The sequence below is a fragment of the Sus scrofa genome, chromosome 10 (genome assembly GCF_054392235.1).
Source record: "Sus scrofa isolate SSC_HxYL_T2T_F1_AM1 chromosome 10, Sscrofa_HxYL_maternal_Yorkshire_Landrace_v2.0, whole genome shotgun sequence".
Classification (NCBI taxonomy): Eukaryota; Metazoa; Chordata; class Mammalia; order Artiodactyla; family Suidae; genus Sus; species Sus scrofa.
This window is the reverse complement of record NC_139392.1, coordinates 23,907,877-23,924,634: the sequence shown is the minus strand read 5'-3', so window position 1 is coordinate 23,924,634 and position 16,758 is coordinate 23,907,877. Positions and strand designations below refer to the sequence as shown.

The 16,758-nt window shown below is 39.3% G+C and overlaps 1 long non-coding RNA gene across 1 annotated transcript; it reads right to left on the bottom strand.

The window, feature by feature from the left end:
* Window positions 1-1,121: 1,121 nt before the first annotated feature.
* Window positions 1,122-10,334, bottom strand: LOC146398866 (uncharacterized). The gene is made up of 3 exons (XR_014817540.1): window positions 9,951-10,334; window positions 6,529-6,745; window positions 1,122-4,310 (listed from the first exon to the last, which is right to left on the bottom strand). It is a non-coding gene; the product is annotated as an uncharacterized LOC146398866 (long non-coding RNA).
* Between the last annotated feature and the right edge of the window lie 6,424 nt (window positions 10,335-16,758).

Below are 16,758 nucleotides of genomic sequence, written 5' to 3'. Positions count from 1 at the left end.
ATTGTAGTGGACCAGGTGATGTGTCATGGGATAGCAAGATATATGTATGTGTTTTCAGTCACTTCCACATAGAGTTGACCAAGGCCAACCATTCTTGTGTAGGAATAACATTCAAGACTCACTGTGCCTACTTTGAACATTGTAAAACAAAAGCACATGAACAGACACCACACACAAAGTGAATGTTGGCCACTGGTCCTAGAAGTGAGTGAACAGTGGAAAGTGAGGGAGGAAGAAGCAAAATGTAAAACCTGCAAAGGCAGAAGCTAATCTGTGGAAATTTCTTACAATCATTACACATGCATATCTGTAAGTAGAGGATTTAACTATCATAAATTTTAGTCACAATGGAAATTCTCTTTATATTTGATAATGAAGCATGTACAATTACAAAGCACCATACTATTTTTTTCTTTTTTGATTGGAATCAAATAAATAGAATTAATAAGAATTCCTTTTATTGTAGGGTATAGATCTATAGAAGTATTACACAGAGCACAAGTATTTTTCTATGAAATCTCATGTTTTATGCAATCCATCTAATGATAATAAATAAATGTTTTTCAACTACATAGGAAAAAATGCATTTTGTTTCTATTTTCTCTACTAGAATTATAACAAAATGTTTGTCATTTGGAGGGGAAAACCAAGGGTATGGAAACAGCTAATTGATTTTTTAAAAATTGTTACTTGTCTAAGTTTTCTGATGCTTATGGTATTTGTCACCCTTTTAAATTTTTTTTTAATTTTTTTTATTTTCTTCATTCATTCTGGATACATATCCACTTTTGTATTTGACTCTATATTGATAATTTTGTGAATTTCTATTTAAAAGTATATAAGCTTCAGGTCCACCCAAACTCAGAGCCATTCTTGTGTAGGTGAAACATACAAAGAGTGTTCTTGTTACAGCAAAACAAATTTGATGACTTAATTCTATTTTTTTTTTTTTTTGTCTTTTCTAGGGCCGCACCCACAGCATATGGAGGTTCCCAGGCTAGGGGTCTAATCAGAGCTGTACCCAGAGCCACAGCAACATGGGATCCATGCAACCTACACCACAGCTTACCACAATGCTGGATCCTTAACTGAGCAAGACCAGGGATCAAACCCACAACCTCATGGTTCCTAGTCAGATTCATTAACCACTGAGCCATGACAGGAACTCCTGATGACTTATTTCTTACACATGTTTAAAATCACACAATCTTTAGATACTAATCTGACATTTGTGCTTTTTTAATCCTGAAACAGTAAACACAAGTCTAAGACTTCTAATTATTATAGAAATACAACATTCCATCAACAGACTTTTCATTGAAACTAACAAAAACAATAGTCTTGGCATTTGCTAAGTTCCTTATGTTATGGTGTTACATTTATCAAATATAAAATTTAAACTTTATTAAAACTGAAACTAAAAAATATTTGTGTTCTCAATTTTACCTCAGGACTCCACAAACAAGCCTATATGCCTTTTAGTTACTTATTTGCATATTTATTATAATACTTTCCCAGAAGATGGCAGTAAAGAGTCTAGTTCTAAATCAATTTGTATATTACAACAATTTCTGACCAATGAAAATAAAATGCCTTGAGAATAGGGATTTTTTTTTTTTGTCTGATTTACACAAATGCACTCTATGGGCTAAGAGTCCTGCCAAACTGTTTCAGTTATAAGAATTCTAACCTAAATTCCATGCATATTTAGTTCTATGAGTCTGATATCTTGTAAGGCTTCTCAGAGTTGGAGATTACCTTACCTTGAATCACCTTGTAGGAGAGAGGATACATATTAGAAGCAGCATGTTGTGTTTTCAGGCAGGACTTTGTTGTATCCCTGATGAAGGGGTATTTTTCTGGATCAAGTTACTGTAACTCTTGGAAAAAACTAATCAATTAGACATTAATGGTTGGTAATTCTCAACGAAAACATTCACTGAGTAAAGTTAAAAATATTCAAGACAATCTTATTTAACTGTGATATCAATTTATACCTAATATTCATCTTACTTAAAGGTCTAGTTTTCCTTTTCATCTATGTATTTATAGATATATGATTATATGTGTGGTTATATTTCCACATATAGAAATTTAGTTATCAGATATGTGGTTTAGAAACCTAGAATTTTCACATGTTAAAAAAGGAATGGATGGTCCTATAAAAAATCAATGTTTGTATGGCATTATTGTAAGCAAAGAAGTAAGATAAAATGAGTAGAAAATCAGCACTGACAAATAGCAGGAATGGCTTACAGGTTGAGATTTAAGATACTATGTATAGCTGGCAGTTTTGACAATAAAGCTGGAAACAAATATGAATAGTATAAAGGCTTAGACACTAACCTTAGCTGAAAAGACCATATATGGATGTGCAGTATTACTCTTTTAAGTAAAGATTAACAAATGTTGTTCCATTTTTTAGCTGCATAAGATACTCATACATTGGGTATAGCATCTGCTGGCCTGCAATTCTTGACAGATTAGACTAACCCTAAGTCTCACTTCAAGCTAAGAAGCATTAAAATCCACATTAAAAACATTTGACAGGTGGAGCACCTCCATGTTAAGTGATTTTCCTTGTGCTGTAAAAATCTAAGATTGGTACAAATTAGACTGTTTGTACTTAATTTTCATCTTTGACTAAAAGTTTTAAAAGTTTAAAGAATCTATTTGCCATTGATTCAGTCTGTCAGTCAATAAGACAGACTTTCTTTGGGGAATTCTCTCCTCTTTCACTGCTCTTCTGTGATTCTGCACCACACGGGATTCTTAAACATCAAAAAAAAAAAAAAAAAAACCTATTTTTTTCTCCTGAATAATCCACCCCTCCCATCTCTATAGTCTCATTACATATGCACAGTGTGAATTTTTGTTGTGGACTTTTATGTTTGGGTGTGTGTGTGTGCATGCTGGGGTTTTGGAAAGTTATTTTATTTGTTTTCTCTGGGTTTTTGATTTGAAACAAGTGTTCTAGCCATATGTAAGGTCTTACTAAATCAGACTGGTGTGATTGCAAATAAACATCTTCTCCAAAGACTACTACCTATGCATGTGTGGCCTCATCTCCCACAGGAAATAAGAAGTTATCCAATGTAACAGTGCCTTAGGAATGCCTACTTCCTGAATGTTCAGTAACCAAAGAAGCAGTGACATTAGAAACGTGAATGCAATCCTGTGAGACAGTGGACAGGGAGGGGTCAAGGATAAAGCAGAAAATGAAGATATTTAGAAAAACCTTTGCCGTAGAAGGAGGATGGTTTAATGGGGAGCTATTTATTCCAGGCAGATAAGGCAGGGCTGAAATTAAGAGGTTGTTCTGCACACCACAGATCAGGAGAGGGTCCTTTTAAAGATAACTGTCTGGATGGGAGAGCCATCTGTTACCGCATGGCATGAAACACATGGACATTTGATAGCTAAGGTTCCTTGTGTTTTAACTGAGGAATTTGTGTGTGTGTGTGTCTTTTTGTCTTTTCTAGGGCTGCACCCATGGCATATGGAGGTTCCCATGCTAGGGGTCTAATCGGAGCTGTAGCCGCCAGCTTACACCAGAGCCACAGCAACGCAGGATCTGAGCCGTGTCTGTAACCTAAACCACAGCTCATGGCAACACCAGATCCTTAACCCACTGAGCAAGGCCAGGGATCGAACCTGCAACCTCATGCTTCCTAGTTGGATTTGTTAACCACTGAGCCATAATGGGCACTCCTAATTGAGGAGTTTTTTTAAATGCAGTATGAACTACCTTAAAGGAAGGAGACACAGGGAAAGAGAGTAGAGAAAAGAGGAGGAAGTGCAGGGCTGAGGAGAGGAGAGATCTGTAGCTTGGACTGAATGTGGAACAAATGGAAACTGATGGGTCCATGAGTCCTTATTAATGTACTACATTGGATTGAAAAAAAAGACTCTGACTTTTGAGTTTTCTTCTTCTACTACCCTAAAATTGGAAATTAAGGCCCCCAAGTAAAGGACATGTTCTAAGAATAACACCAACAATTGGGGGCAGACACCCTTTCCAGTGTGTACAAAAAGATGCAGAACTAGCCTAACCACTGTCACCGCTGTTCCCCTGCTCCACCCTGAGCTCTTGAGTTCATAAGTGGTTTATTGATGAAGGAAGAAGAGAGAATTGTCTGAGTTGTGGGGTTCTGAGTCTGGTGGGTGCTTCTGTTCCCCTCTCACCCAGAAAACAAGAGCAGAACATATGAATGACAGGTGGAGCTTAGGGAGCCCATGAAAAGAGAAGATCGGCATCTTCATGCTGGTTGGATGTCCTTTGTAATGGCTCCATTAATCTGCTCCTGCACCTATATAAGCAAGGAAAGAGAGGAGAATCAGAGAGTGATGGAGGAAAGGGAGAGGTGTAGCAGCTGGTGTATCTATAGCTACGGGAGGTGTCTTCCATGATCAAGTGGACAAAAAGGAAGACTTGCAAGAACCCTACACAAGAGGGATGTTCATCAGCAGGAGACTGTGAGATAGATACAAGGAGGAGGCAGGCACCAGGCAGGGAATGGGGTGGTGGGAGAGGGGAAAGGGGAGCTGGCATCAGATGTCCAAGGCTGTAAAATGAGGCTTTGGGATTGCTCCAGTGGGGCCCCTCGAGGGTCAATACTTTGAGCTTTATCACTGGTGGCACATTTTTCAGTAAGACAATAAAGAAGTTTAAGCTTCCAAAGTATGAGAAGGGGGGTGAGTAATACAGTGATGTCCTTAGGAAAGTAAAATGTTGTAACTAAAATTTCTTCAGAATTCCTCTCTTTCCCTTCAATTTTCCTTTGGTCACACTTCCTCCCCAGGCTGGGTGGTGTTGGGATGCAGTTGAGAGGAAAGGGAGTTGGGAATAGATTTAGTTTGGGGTGAGTGGGATGTATTCATGTGGATCTCAGTCACTTCCTTTCACAGGTAGGATGTTGTTGGCCTTGCCTATATAGGAATCACTTCCAGAAATATCCCTACCACTCAGTGTGCCAACCCAACTGTGAAAGTACAGAGCCAGAGGTCATCCTGTGATTTGAATATGGCCTAAATACCCATCACAGAAAGTCGATAAGTAGTGAAGGAGACACAGAATTAAAAATATTTGGAACCGAAAGCTACATGCAGAAGCCATATCTCTGATATCTTCTACCAAATAGTATAGCTGATATTTAAGTAGAAACCACCGCTGATATACTTGATATTACTAAAAAAAGGTATGATGCTAAAGAAAGATTGTCTAAACTACTGGTAAAGTTTCAAACAGTGAAACAATGTTTCCTATTGAAAGTAAAATTACAAAATCATTGCCATGGTGAGCAGCAAAAAAAGATCATGAAGCCAAGAAAATGTAGGGGGAAATGTTACAAATGTGTGTTCAGCAACAAAAATATGTTGTTTTTCTGAATCCTATCATGTTTGTGGTACTCATCAGTGTTTTGCCATAATTTGATGGGATTTCTTTTTCCATGTTGAGTAAGTTTTTGCATTATCTAATTTTGCATCTTTTTCCTTGAAGAAGCTCTGCAAAACGGTTTCAGCCTGAGGCTCCATCAACATGGATTCCCACTTGCTTTTCCTAGAAAAGCACTGATGGCCAGTCAGTGTCAGAGAAGAGGTGATAATCAACAGAGAAGACCACCAAGCTGGGTCGTTAAATAGGATGCAATCTGCATTTTCTCCTGTTCCTTTTCCCAGCATCCACCATCAGAAGAGTTAGGCTTTGATAAGGAGGATATGTCCTCACACCAGCCCATGTCCTCACCTACTTCTTCTCCAAGTAGCAGGAGTGGAAATGGGATAGAAAGAGTAGATACGACCCTTGATGGAGTTTTGAAAATTATGCAACTTTGAATCAAACATGAAAGTATAATTTTCACTAAACTAGATTAGACTTTTAGTAAAAGAAAGATATCAAAAAATTACAGAATCTTCCCAGGATGTTGTCAAGGGATCTGTTATTTACTTAGAAAAGAAAATTTTATAGAACACTTTTGGAGAGAGTGAAGGGAGAAAAATAAAGCCAAAACTGGGTAACGTCTCCACAAGGAGAGAATAGAAAAGCATCACACAGCAGTGTGGATGGGAGCTAGAGATAAGTGATCTCTGGAATGTCCAAGAGGTGTTGGTGAGTTACTGGTTAGCAAATTATCTACTTGTTATTTATCTTAAGTTTGTGCTAAAAAATGAGTTGATCCCTAACTAATCAAAGATGAGTTGCAAGAAAGGGAAGGGTTTTCAAAAGCATGGGCAAATAATATTTTCATTCTTGGAGGTGTTACCAGAAAGTTATCCGTGCCAGACTATGGGTTGGGGGGGACATAATGGAGGAAAACAGGTTGTAGAGGAATGAAATCATAATAATTTTGTTTTGGATTTCTTAGATTGTTTTTCTCATAGATCTTAGTGTTTTAAGAATGTTTAAAGAAACACATTGCTGCCTAGCACTTGGCAGGTGACTTATGGTTTCAGAGAGCACCAAAAGAGCTTCCCCCAACTGCCTCCACCCTCTTGTTTCTTAATTATCTTCATTCTCTTTTACCTGACCTGGAGTCACAAGAAAGTGGATCATCATTGGCTCTTTGTAAAGGGTGACAAATCTATCTCAGCACACAAATTTCATTTGAAAGCCTCTGATAGGTCCATAGGTACTAAACTTCAGCTTCCCATGGCTCCATCCTCCACCTTCTGCAAGAGTGATCTTTCCAAAATGCATGTCAGGTCAAGTCATTCATCTGCTTAAAAAATTCAGTGGCTCCCTTCCCTGGAGGAGGAAGTTGAAAGATTTTAATTTGCCACACCAAGTCTTTCTTAATCAGATCCCAGCCTCATCCACTACATTCTCCCTCAGACAACATTACTATAACCTCACTGAGCCAACTACTATGGACTTTCTACATTCTGCACCTTTGGAACAGACCCACACCTCTTCCTATAATTCTCTTTCTCCTTTATTGTTTCACATACCCACCCGTCATGACTCAACTAAAGTGACTCATCACCTCTGAATAGTCTTCCAGGACAACTGCTTCCCCAGAACACTCAGGGACCATTTTTTTTTTTTTGTATGCTCAAAGCACCTTGTTATATATCTTTGGTATAGTACCTATCTCATTCAGTTGTAAACATACCTTTCCTTTTCTATCTCTACTAATCAACATTGAAGACTTTCACATCTGGGACAGAATTTGGTGCTTGGTATTTAACAACTATGTATTTATTTGTTGAATGAGTGAGGATGAGCTGGTGTGGGAAGCTGGATAGCAAAGAAGCCAAGTGGCAGCCTTTGCAAGTGATGAGTAGATCCTGACCCACAGCAATGGCACAGTGAGACTGGAAAGGTTGCAGCGATATTTCTGAAAGAAAATGTAAGGTCCATGAAAGAAATATCGTAGAAGGTGAGAGAGGGAATTAAGGATGATGGAATTTCTAGATAAGAGGACTACAAAAGATGCTGACATCCTCAAAGGCTACAGACATAAAAGGTAGGATGCAGGTATGGGAGTATGATAAATGAGTGTGCATTTGGATACGGTGATAAGTTTCTTTTGTATTTCAACTCATTTTCATTTATCAGTTTCTCCAGGTTTCTCCAGTTCTTAGTCCTCCAATCACTCCCTCTCATTAATCTTTACTAACTGAACACATGCTCAGTGACGCAGACCCCCAAACCTAGGCACAGAGTGGCCACATGGGGACTGTTTAACCCTGAAACAATGGCCAGGTGGGCTAAGGGGTGCTGTTCCACATGCGTATTTTGAAGTCACATCTGAGTCGTTAGTTTTATACTTTGGGGATCACTAACATTGTCACCTCCTAGAAGTGAATGATACAGTCATTACAGCAGCTGCTAAAAATCTGTTCCACATCTACACGCTCGCCGCTGCCTAAATACTGCAGAACAGCACACATCCTCTATGGACGGAATAACTGCTCCCTGAAAGAGTTTGGAGGCCAATGTGGGAAATTCATCCAGACAGAGTCCTTTACCTAATAAAGAGGAGGGGAGTGGGGGGTTTGTTGGCTGTGCTCTGCAAGATGCATCTTGAAAGCAAACAAGTTTCTAGCTTTACCAGCAATATAACAGGTGCTATGTGAGGGGAGATTATTTGGCCCTCCCACCCAAGATGTGAAATAGCGTTTTTTGGTTCGATTTTTGTCTTTTTAATACCACTAGAAATATATCATTTAAAATGCTTTCCGGTTGTTTTAAATTCTTTAAAATGTCATTGAAACATAGTTGATTTACAAAGTTGTGATTGTATATATATATAATCAGGTATACGGCAAAGTGATTATATAATCGATTATATATATAATACAGGCATATAGCAAAGTGATTATATATAATTGATTATATATTATATTATATATAAATATATTGTGTTTATATAATATTATATAAATATATAATTTATTTTATAACATTATAAATTTTATATTATAATATTTTTATATTATAAAATATATGAATATAAAATAACATATAATATTATATAAATATGATCAATTGTATATGTATAATCAATTTTATATATATACAAAGTGATTATATATATATATATACACACACCTGATTATGTCAGGTATACAGCAAAGTGATAACATATATATGTATATGTCCATACATATATTCCTTTTAGGTTCTTTTCCATTATAGGTTACTGCAAGATATTGAGCACAGTTCCCTGAAATAGCTATTTTTTATTTCTACCTAAGTGATGAAGAAACTAAGCCTCAGAGAGATGACCCAAGCCAAATGGTTCTAGGTGGCAAAGAAAGAAACAAAAGTCAAGCTCGTCCTGAGTACAAAACCCATGCTCTTTCTATTACGTCCTATTAGAAATGTTGCACTGATGATTAAAACGATAACAGTCATATACAATGACACTTGGAGAGGAGTATTAACCACTTGAATGAACTACTTACATTTTCTGATTACCTCTATTTCTCCAGAAACTCCTAAGTATGAAAGTTTTACACTCACCTACCCTTTAAACCTATTTATAAAACCCAAAACCTTTGGGTAGCACCCTCAGCATAGCACAATCATCAGAGGGTGTACGTAAATTATCTTAAAAGTATAATGGATCTCCAAGGACACCCTCATAGACTAAGTGTCAGAAATGATATATTGCATTTCAACTTTATAGGCTTTTTTAGAGTAGCTTTGAAGACAATTATGGAGAGTCCTGCAAAATGCAATTTATGATACCCCAATTCCAGAGGCTAGTCTATTTAGTAGCAATTTGATGAAATGTGTGATTGGGTCTTCGGGAGACAACTCTGCTGCTTCGGATTCTGTCACCTAATGATGGTATCCCAAGCAATCAGATTCCATTTGTGAGAAAGACAAACATCTTAAGATAGCACTTACATGTGGAGTCTAAAAAAATAATACAAATAAACTTCTTTTTTTGGTTTTGTTTTAGTTTCCTTTTTTTTTTTTTTTTTAATTTTTAAGGGTTGCACCTGCATATGGAAGTTCCCAGGCGAGCAGTCGAATCAGAGCTGCAGCTGCTGACCTATACCACAGCCAGATCCAAGTCCCGACTACAGCTCACAGGAATGCAGGATCCTTAACCCACTGAGCAGGGACAGGAATTGAACCCGCAACCTCATGGATACTACTCAGGTTCATTACTGCTGAGCCACAATGGGAACTCCAAAAATAAACTTGTTTACAGATTATATTTGTGAACAGAAGAGATTTACATCAGTGAGATCCATTATGGTAAAATTCTCTATGCTTTAGAAAAAAGAATCATCTATAGTGGCATATTTGGCAAATCTCGTCTAAATGAAAGGATTCTTCAGAGACACTGATGCCCAAAAGTGTGATTAGTCATAAGGGGAGGTTGACTTTGGCTCACAGGCTGTTGTTCTGAATGCCAGTGGCCAGCATGGCACCTCAGACACAAATAGGTGAGAGAATCAAAGGAGAAATCAGGTCCGTTCCAGCCTCTTACCTGAAAAGCGTAAGATGAATGCCTGCTGGCTCAGCTCTTCTGTATTCAGAGATACCTACAGAAAGCCCCGTGGTCTCAGGGCAGCAGGTGATCTGTAAATTCCCTCATCCGCTTGGTTCTGCTCTGAGAGCTGCCTTATCGAGCTCTGTAATAGTGCTGTTCACAATTTTCTATACTAGCTCTTCAAAGAATAAAGGAATCAATAAAGTTTCTCCTGTTTGTTTATTGCAATTTGGTATACAGTCGCTTCAAAACCCCCTTTGCATGCCGGCTGTAACAGCAGAGGGGGGCGGATGGGCGCTAAAGCACTCCTTTCTTCCCAGCTTCATTATCTCTGCTCCTATTCCCTGCGGCTGAGCACAGGATGACTTAGCAGCAACGCGCAGCAAGGGCGATGTCGTGATGGGTTTTGACATCCCTGCCCGGGATGCAGGCGAGGCCAGGGTCCTGGGGATCGCTGCACACGCGGGCAAGGGCATGCGACAACAGCATTCGCTTGCCGGCAAACCTTTGACTCTTCTGGATTCGGGAAGATAGCGTTTCTAGCAGTAATTTTTTTTCCTATGCGGTCAACGTCTTTAACCACATAAACAGTCATTTTTGACCGTCGCTGTATACTCTGCCGGCCTGTCGCTCTCAGGAGCTTCCACACAAAGCCGGGCAATTGTTAACTGCTTATAAAACTAACCTTTTTCTTCTCTAGGATTATACTTTAGGTCAAAGTCTTCCTTCTCATTTTAACTTAAACAATGTCACATCTGGTCCTCTGAAGAATTCTTTCTTTGAAATAAATAGATATACTTGAGTTTAACGTCAAGTTAATTTTTTTTTTTCTGAGCATGGAGGCTAGGGGAGAGACCACTGCTCTGCACCCATAAAACCATAGGAAGAGGCAGATGTGATTCTTGGATGCAAAGACATGGCACTTCTTGCAAAAAAACAAACAAACAAACAAACAAAAAACTACTGTATTTGGGGTTAGCAACTAAATGCATACTTATTCCCCTTTCATTTCATTCTTCATTGAAGGAGGAGTTAGCCAAGCTTTTGTCTTTAGTATTTTCCTTTTTAAAACTGAAAAATAAAATTGTTTTAGAACACATGGCTCCTTCTAGGAAACTGCTGTTGCTCTTGCTCTTGCTCTGGGCTGAAATACCACCTCTACTTGGGCACTGGTGTTCTGCATGGCTCCTTACCAAGACTAGCAGCTCAGGTCACTGCTGTGGCTCATGTTCAGTTCCTGGCCTGGGAACTTCCACTTGCTGTGGGTGCAGCCAAAAAAAAAAAAAAAAAAAAAAAGATGGAAAAGATGGAAAGAAAGCGACCTCATTCTAGCTGCCGAGAAGAGCCAATCCAAAGAGAGCATGACCTGGGAGTTCCTGTTGTGGAACAGCAGGAAACAAATCTGATGAGCATCCATGAGGATGCAGGTTCCATCCCTGGCCTCGCTCAGCACGTTAAGGATTCAGCATTGCAGTGAGCTGTGGTGTAGGTCGCAGACGAGGCTCGGATCTGGTGTTGCTGTGGCTGTGGTATAGGCTGGTGGCTACAGCTCAGATTCGACCCCTAGCCTGGGAACCTCCATATGCTGTGGGTGTGGGCCTAAAAAAAGAGAGAGAGAGAGAGAGAGAGAGAGAGAGAGCGTGACCTGGTTGAAGAAGAAAATTATTCTCAGTGACTGAAGGTGTTAGAATAGGAGTCAGAAGCATACCTGATAAAATTCTTAGGGATGAATCAGAGCAATCACATTAAGATACAGTGAAATTGGTATGTGTAATTGGTGCAATTATATACCAATATAGGATGGGACTATCAAGATTTGGAAAGAAAAAAGCCTGGAGTGAAACTGAATCACAGTCCAAAGGTACTGGTAATATATGTCAATCATTTACAAATCAAGCACACGCCTAAAAGTGTGTAATGGATAACTCGCTGTCCTAATTCTTACTACTTTCTGCAGTGTGGACCAATTTTAACTCCATGACAAAGACTGTAGAGTACACTGGTGCGATTTGGAGGAGAACCATGGTAATGACCAGGAAGGTATCAATTGGTCAAATCGACAATGACTCAGATTGGGAATTTGATTAGGAGAAGAGAAGAGGACAAGAAAAGATGACAACTATTTCCCAATATTTCAAGAGCTTTGTTTGCAGCATATAATTACTGGATTTTCTCTGCCCTTTCAGAGAAAATATGAGAAAGATGATCTAAATCAGCCTTGCCAATTATTAAAGGGGAAAGAGTTGATATAGATGTTTATCGGTCCATTGCATAGTTTAGTTCTTGCAAACATGTGCTCATTAAAATAATGCAATCCTTGCTCCTCACCATGTGTCAGGGTAAGCTGGGCTGTCGTGAAAATCCAGCATTTCCACTTATCTCCCGAAGTCCCTGCTGCTCTCACCCCATCCACCACAGCCCCTCTGTGTGGCCCCTCAGTGTTGAAGGATGTTCACATCCTCAGCTTGCCTTGTATGTTGCACAAGCTCCTTTCCTTCTCATCGCATATTCTAAAAAGAGAGAAGGGGTGTAATGGAATATCCCATTAAATTCAGCAGTTGCTCTGAAAAAAATGGAACTTATTCATTATAATTTTGTACTATTTTGGTGAAAGTATAGCTGTTCCACTAGTTCTGTGCACATGTTTTCATGGCAAGACCGAAAACCAAGACTTGGGAGAAAGAAGGACACCCTTATGTGCTAAACACAGCCCAACACTGATGAGATCCCTTAGAAGACTTTCTTCACTACTCCCTAGAAACCCCCAATGGACTTGACTCTGCTTTACAAAACACAAGACCTGCTCTGAATTCTGTAAATAAGCCATAGAGTCTAGTGTCCATTTGTGGACTCTAAGATTCAGCTCCTATTTCTCAGGTCTGTTGAAGCTTAGATGAAGCAGTCCCATGTGAGACCACGGCTAAGAAGATGGGATCTGAGAGGTCCAGGATTTCATGGTTCTTCCTGGTAAGATATTTCTCTTCTAGAAGTTCCAGCCCACTCTGAGTCATGGTTCTGAGGGACACACACCAGAACCAAAGTTTCTGTACAGTAGCAGAGCCTGAGGCTGACCTACATATCCAATCTCTGACTGCAGAAGGAAGACAGAAGAGGTCTTTCCACTTGCCAATATTTCATATGAGTTGTATATAATCTGTAATTCTTTTTTAAAAAATTTTTATTATAGTTGATTTACAATGTTCAGTCAATTTCAGCTCTAAAGCAAAGTCACCAAGTTATACATTTATATACAATCTTCTCTTCACAGTATCCTCCATCCTGTTCCATTACAAGTGACTAGATCTAGTTCCCTGTGCTATACAGCAGGATCTCATTGCTTAACCACTCCAAATGAAATAGTTTCCAACTAGTCTACGAACCCGAAACTCTCAGTCCCTCCCACTCCTTCCCTCACCCCCTTGACAACCACAAGTCCCTTCTCCATGTCCATGAGTTTGTTTCTTTTCTGTAAATAGGTGCATTTGTGCCATATATTAGATTCTAGATATAAGTGATATCATATGGTATTTGTCCTTCCCTTTCTGATAATCAATAATTCAATAACCTGTTAATGCTTAAACCAGGACCCAAACATTTTCCTGAACTCAGTCTCAATCCCTGAGCAAAGATTTTCCAAAGCTCCATCCTCTATCCCTGGAATTGTCTCCTCTCCCAAGATTGGACCCTGTGCTTCTGTCCAGTGGAAAGAATCATGTTACTGAAACTCAAATACAGCTGCTCACCACGCAAAAGCCTATACTCAAGAGGCAAATGTTTGTGGAAAGTTTGCTTTATTCCAGAGGCCAGCAGCCAGGGGAGGGAACGGACTCATGTCCAAAAGCCCACTCCCCACTGACAGTCAGTGGGCAAGAGCTTTTAAAGGGGAGTTTCAGGGGTATATAGGTGAAGGAGGGGGCTACATGCAAAAACAGCACCATCATCTTGAGACTGGCCATATGGTTGGCTGATGCCTGTCTTTTGATGGTTTTGAGGACAATTAATCTTCAGTTCCATGGTCCGCCTGTTCCCATTTCTTTAAGGCCATTTCTCAGAATCATGACAGCTTATGTCACGGCTACAGTCTTGTCATCATGTCATTAATTTTTCCACCTTATGAGGGTTTCAATATCTATGAAACAGCTCAAAGGATTTGGCTCAGGATATTATCTATAGCCTTTTAAGAGAAACTACAAGTCTTTGACTTTCTTTAATGACTCAGCTATTATTATTTTGTCTTCTTTGATTGCTTTCCTTTGATTCTGCATTTTCTCAATTCTCTGATTAATTTTTTTTCTTTTCCTTTTTTTTTTTTCTCATTCTTGTTTGTATGGCTGTACCTGCAGCATGTGGATGTTCCCTGACTAGAGGTCAAATCAGAGCTGCAGCTAGCAGCCTACACCACAGCCAATGCCAGATCCAAGTTGCATCTCAACCTATGCCATAGTGTGAGGCAATGCCAGATCCTTAACCCACTGAACAAGGCCAGGGATCGAACCCACATCCCCACAGAGTCCAATGTCAGGTTCTTAACCTGCTGAGTCACAACAGGAGCTCCTAAATTTTTTCTTGGACTAAAGTTTTCTCTAGAAAAAAGACTGGCCAAGGACATTGGGTATGAGGGCAAGTTTCTTTCAGAGGAAAGCCCCAAAGTTCCTGCTCTGTTTCAGTCAGAGTTTCTATCCTCCTGTCTCTGGACTTTTGTGTAGTTCAATTAAAATTAATGGCGTTTTTTCTGCCTGAAATCACGTTCTTTCCTCAAAATGCTCCATAACCTGCAAAGCTCAACTCGGATAATCTCTCCTTCACAAAGACTTCCTTGACTTTCTTAACAAGTTTCAATAGTTCTTTCCCTCTAAGCTTCCAAAGTCTTTCATTTGACCCCTTTTATAGCACACATATTCTTCTTTTTGGTGTATATTGTCAATGTATGTTATTATATCCTGTGATAGAAAAAAGATATATACAGCACAAATGAAACTTTCCACAGAAAAGAAAGTCATGGACTTGGAGAAGAGACTTATGGTTGCCAAGGGGGAGGGGGAGGGAGTGGGATGGATTGGGAGCTTGAGGTTAATAGATGCAAACTATTGCTTTTGGAATGGATTAGCAATGAGATCCTGCTGTGTAGCATTGAGAACTATGTCTAGTCACTTATGATGGAGCATGATAACAGGAGAAAAAAGAATGTATACATGTATGTGTAACTGGGTCACCACACTGTATAGTAGAAAAAAAATTGTATTGGGGAAATAACAATTTAAAAAATTAAATTGAATTAAATTAAATTAAAAATGCTCTTAAGCCAAAAAAGAAAAAGAAAAAAAAAATAGTCCTTGCCAAAAAAAGACCTGCCTTATTCATTTTTTGAAAAGTCTGTAGTATCTAGAACTAACTTGTCCAGAGTGAGCCTTTCAAAAATGTTGAATGTGGTTTTATAAGTAACTTACTTAAGTATATCACAAATTGGAAAAATATGCGATGGCTATATTGAGAAAGGGTGTGTTTTTAAATGTAGCTTTCATCATTATTTAGGTTAGGGTGAAACCACCAGATCAGGAGATGACTTTCCTTGGAAGGATAATTTGTTCCTCAAGGGCCCCAAGAGGAGAGGGCGGCCCACACCACAGAGAGAACCCCTGGGTCAGTCAGGAGGGACTCGTGGGCAAGAACCTTTATTGTGGGTTTTTTGGGGTTTTTGTTTGTTTTGTTTTCTTGGGAAAGAAAAGAAGAGGCATGATAAGCAGCTAAGCTGGATTAGGTTTTAAATAATTTCAGTGGACTCTGGGTGCGGGCATTGCCCCTAGTTATCTGATGCTTGACTTTGGGATGATTGGATCAAGGTCCACTGACCCCAGTGAGTGGAAAAGCCTGATGAAGAAGAAGGGGTGGGCTCTGGATTAGTTAGTTTACATGTGAAAGAGTTGCCAGCTGGTGAGTCATTGCTCCCTCTAGGAATTGGCTGAACCTTGGAGGGGCGGTTGCTCCAGGGTCTACAAGGCCCCAAATGTCAAAGCATCAGAATCATAGAAAATAAAAAAGCATGACTCAGGAGCTCCCACTGTGGCTCAGCAGATTAAGAACCCGGCACCGTGTCCATGAGGATGCAGATTCAACTCTTGGCCTCACTCAGTGGGTTAAGGATCCCACATTGCTGTGGCTATGGTATAGGCCAGCAGCTGCAGCTCCAATTCAAGCCCTAGCCTGGGAACTTCCATATGTATGCCACAGGTGCTGCCCTAAAAAGAAAAAGAAAAAAACATATGACTCATACAGGGTCTCTTTCCCCCTGGAAGCTATCACCTCTTCCTCACACCCACCAGCAACCTACCTTTGTAAGTTCCCTTACTCCCGTCCCATCAATAAAGATGGTCCAAATGCACCATCAGGAAACTATGCTTTCCTATAAAATTTACAAATAATCTAGATGTAATCTTTCGGACCCCATGAATTCATCATTTTAAAATTGAAGCATCCTGGGAGAGGCACACTGAAGTAATTTGAGGCAAATACTCACAAGGTCTGCAACTTATTTGCAAATGGTTCAATCAAATAATTATATGAGAAGAGAGATAAAACAAAAACTGGTCACATGTTTAAAAATAGGGAATCAAAGTGAAGTGTCTATGAGTTCATTAAACTATTCATACAGCTTTTCTGTAAGTTTGACATTTTCCAAACATATGTATATAATATATATGTAGATGTACAGAATGAAAGCATAAATAAATAAAATTGAAGCCTACTATAAGCAGAAAAGTACACTCATCCTAGGTCTGTATAGCGCTAGGAATTATCACAAAGTGAT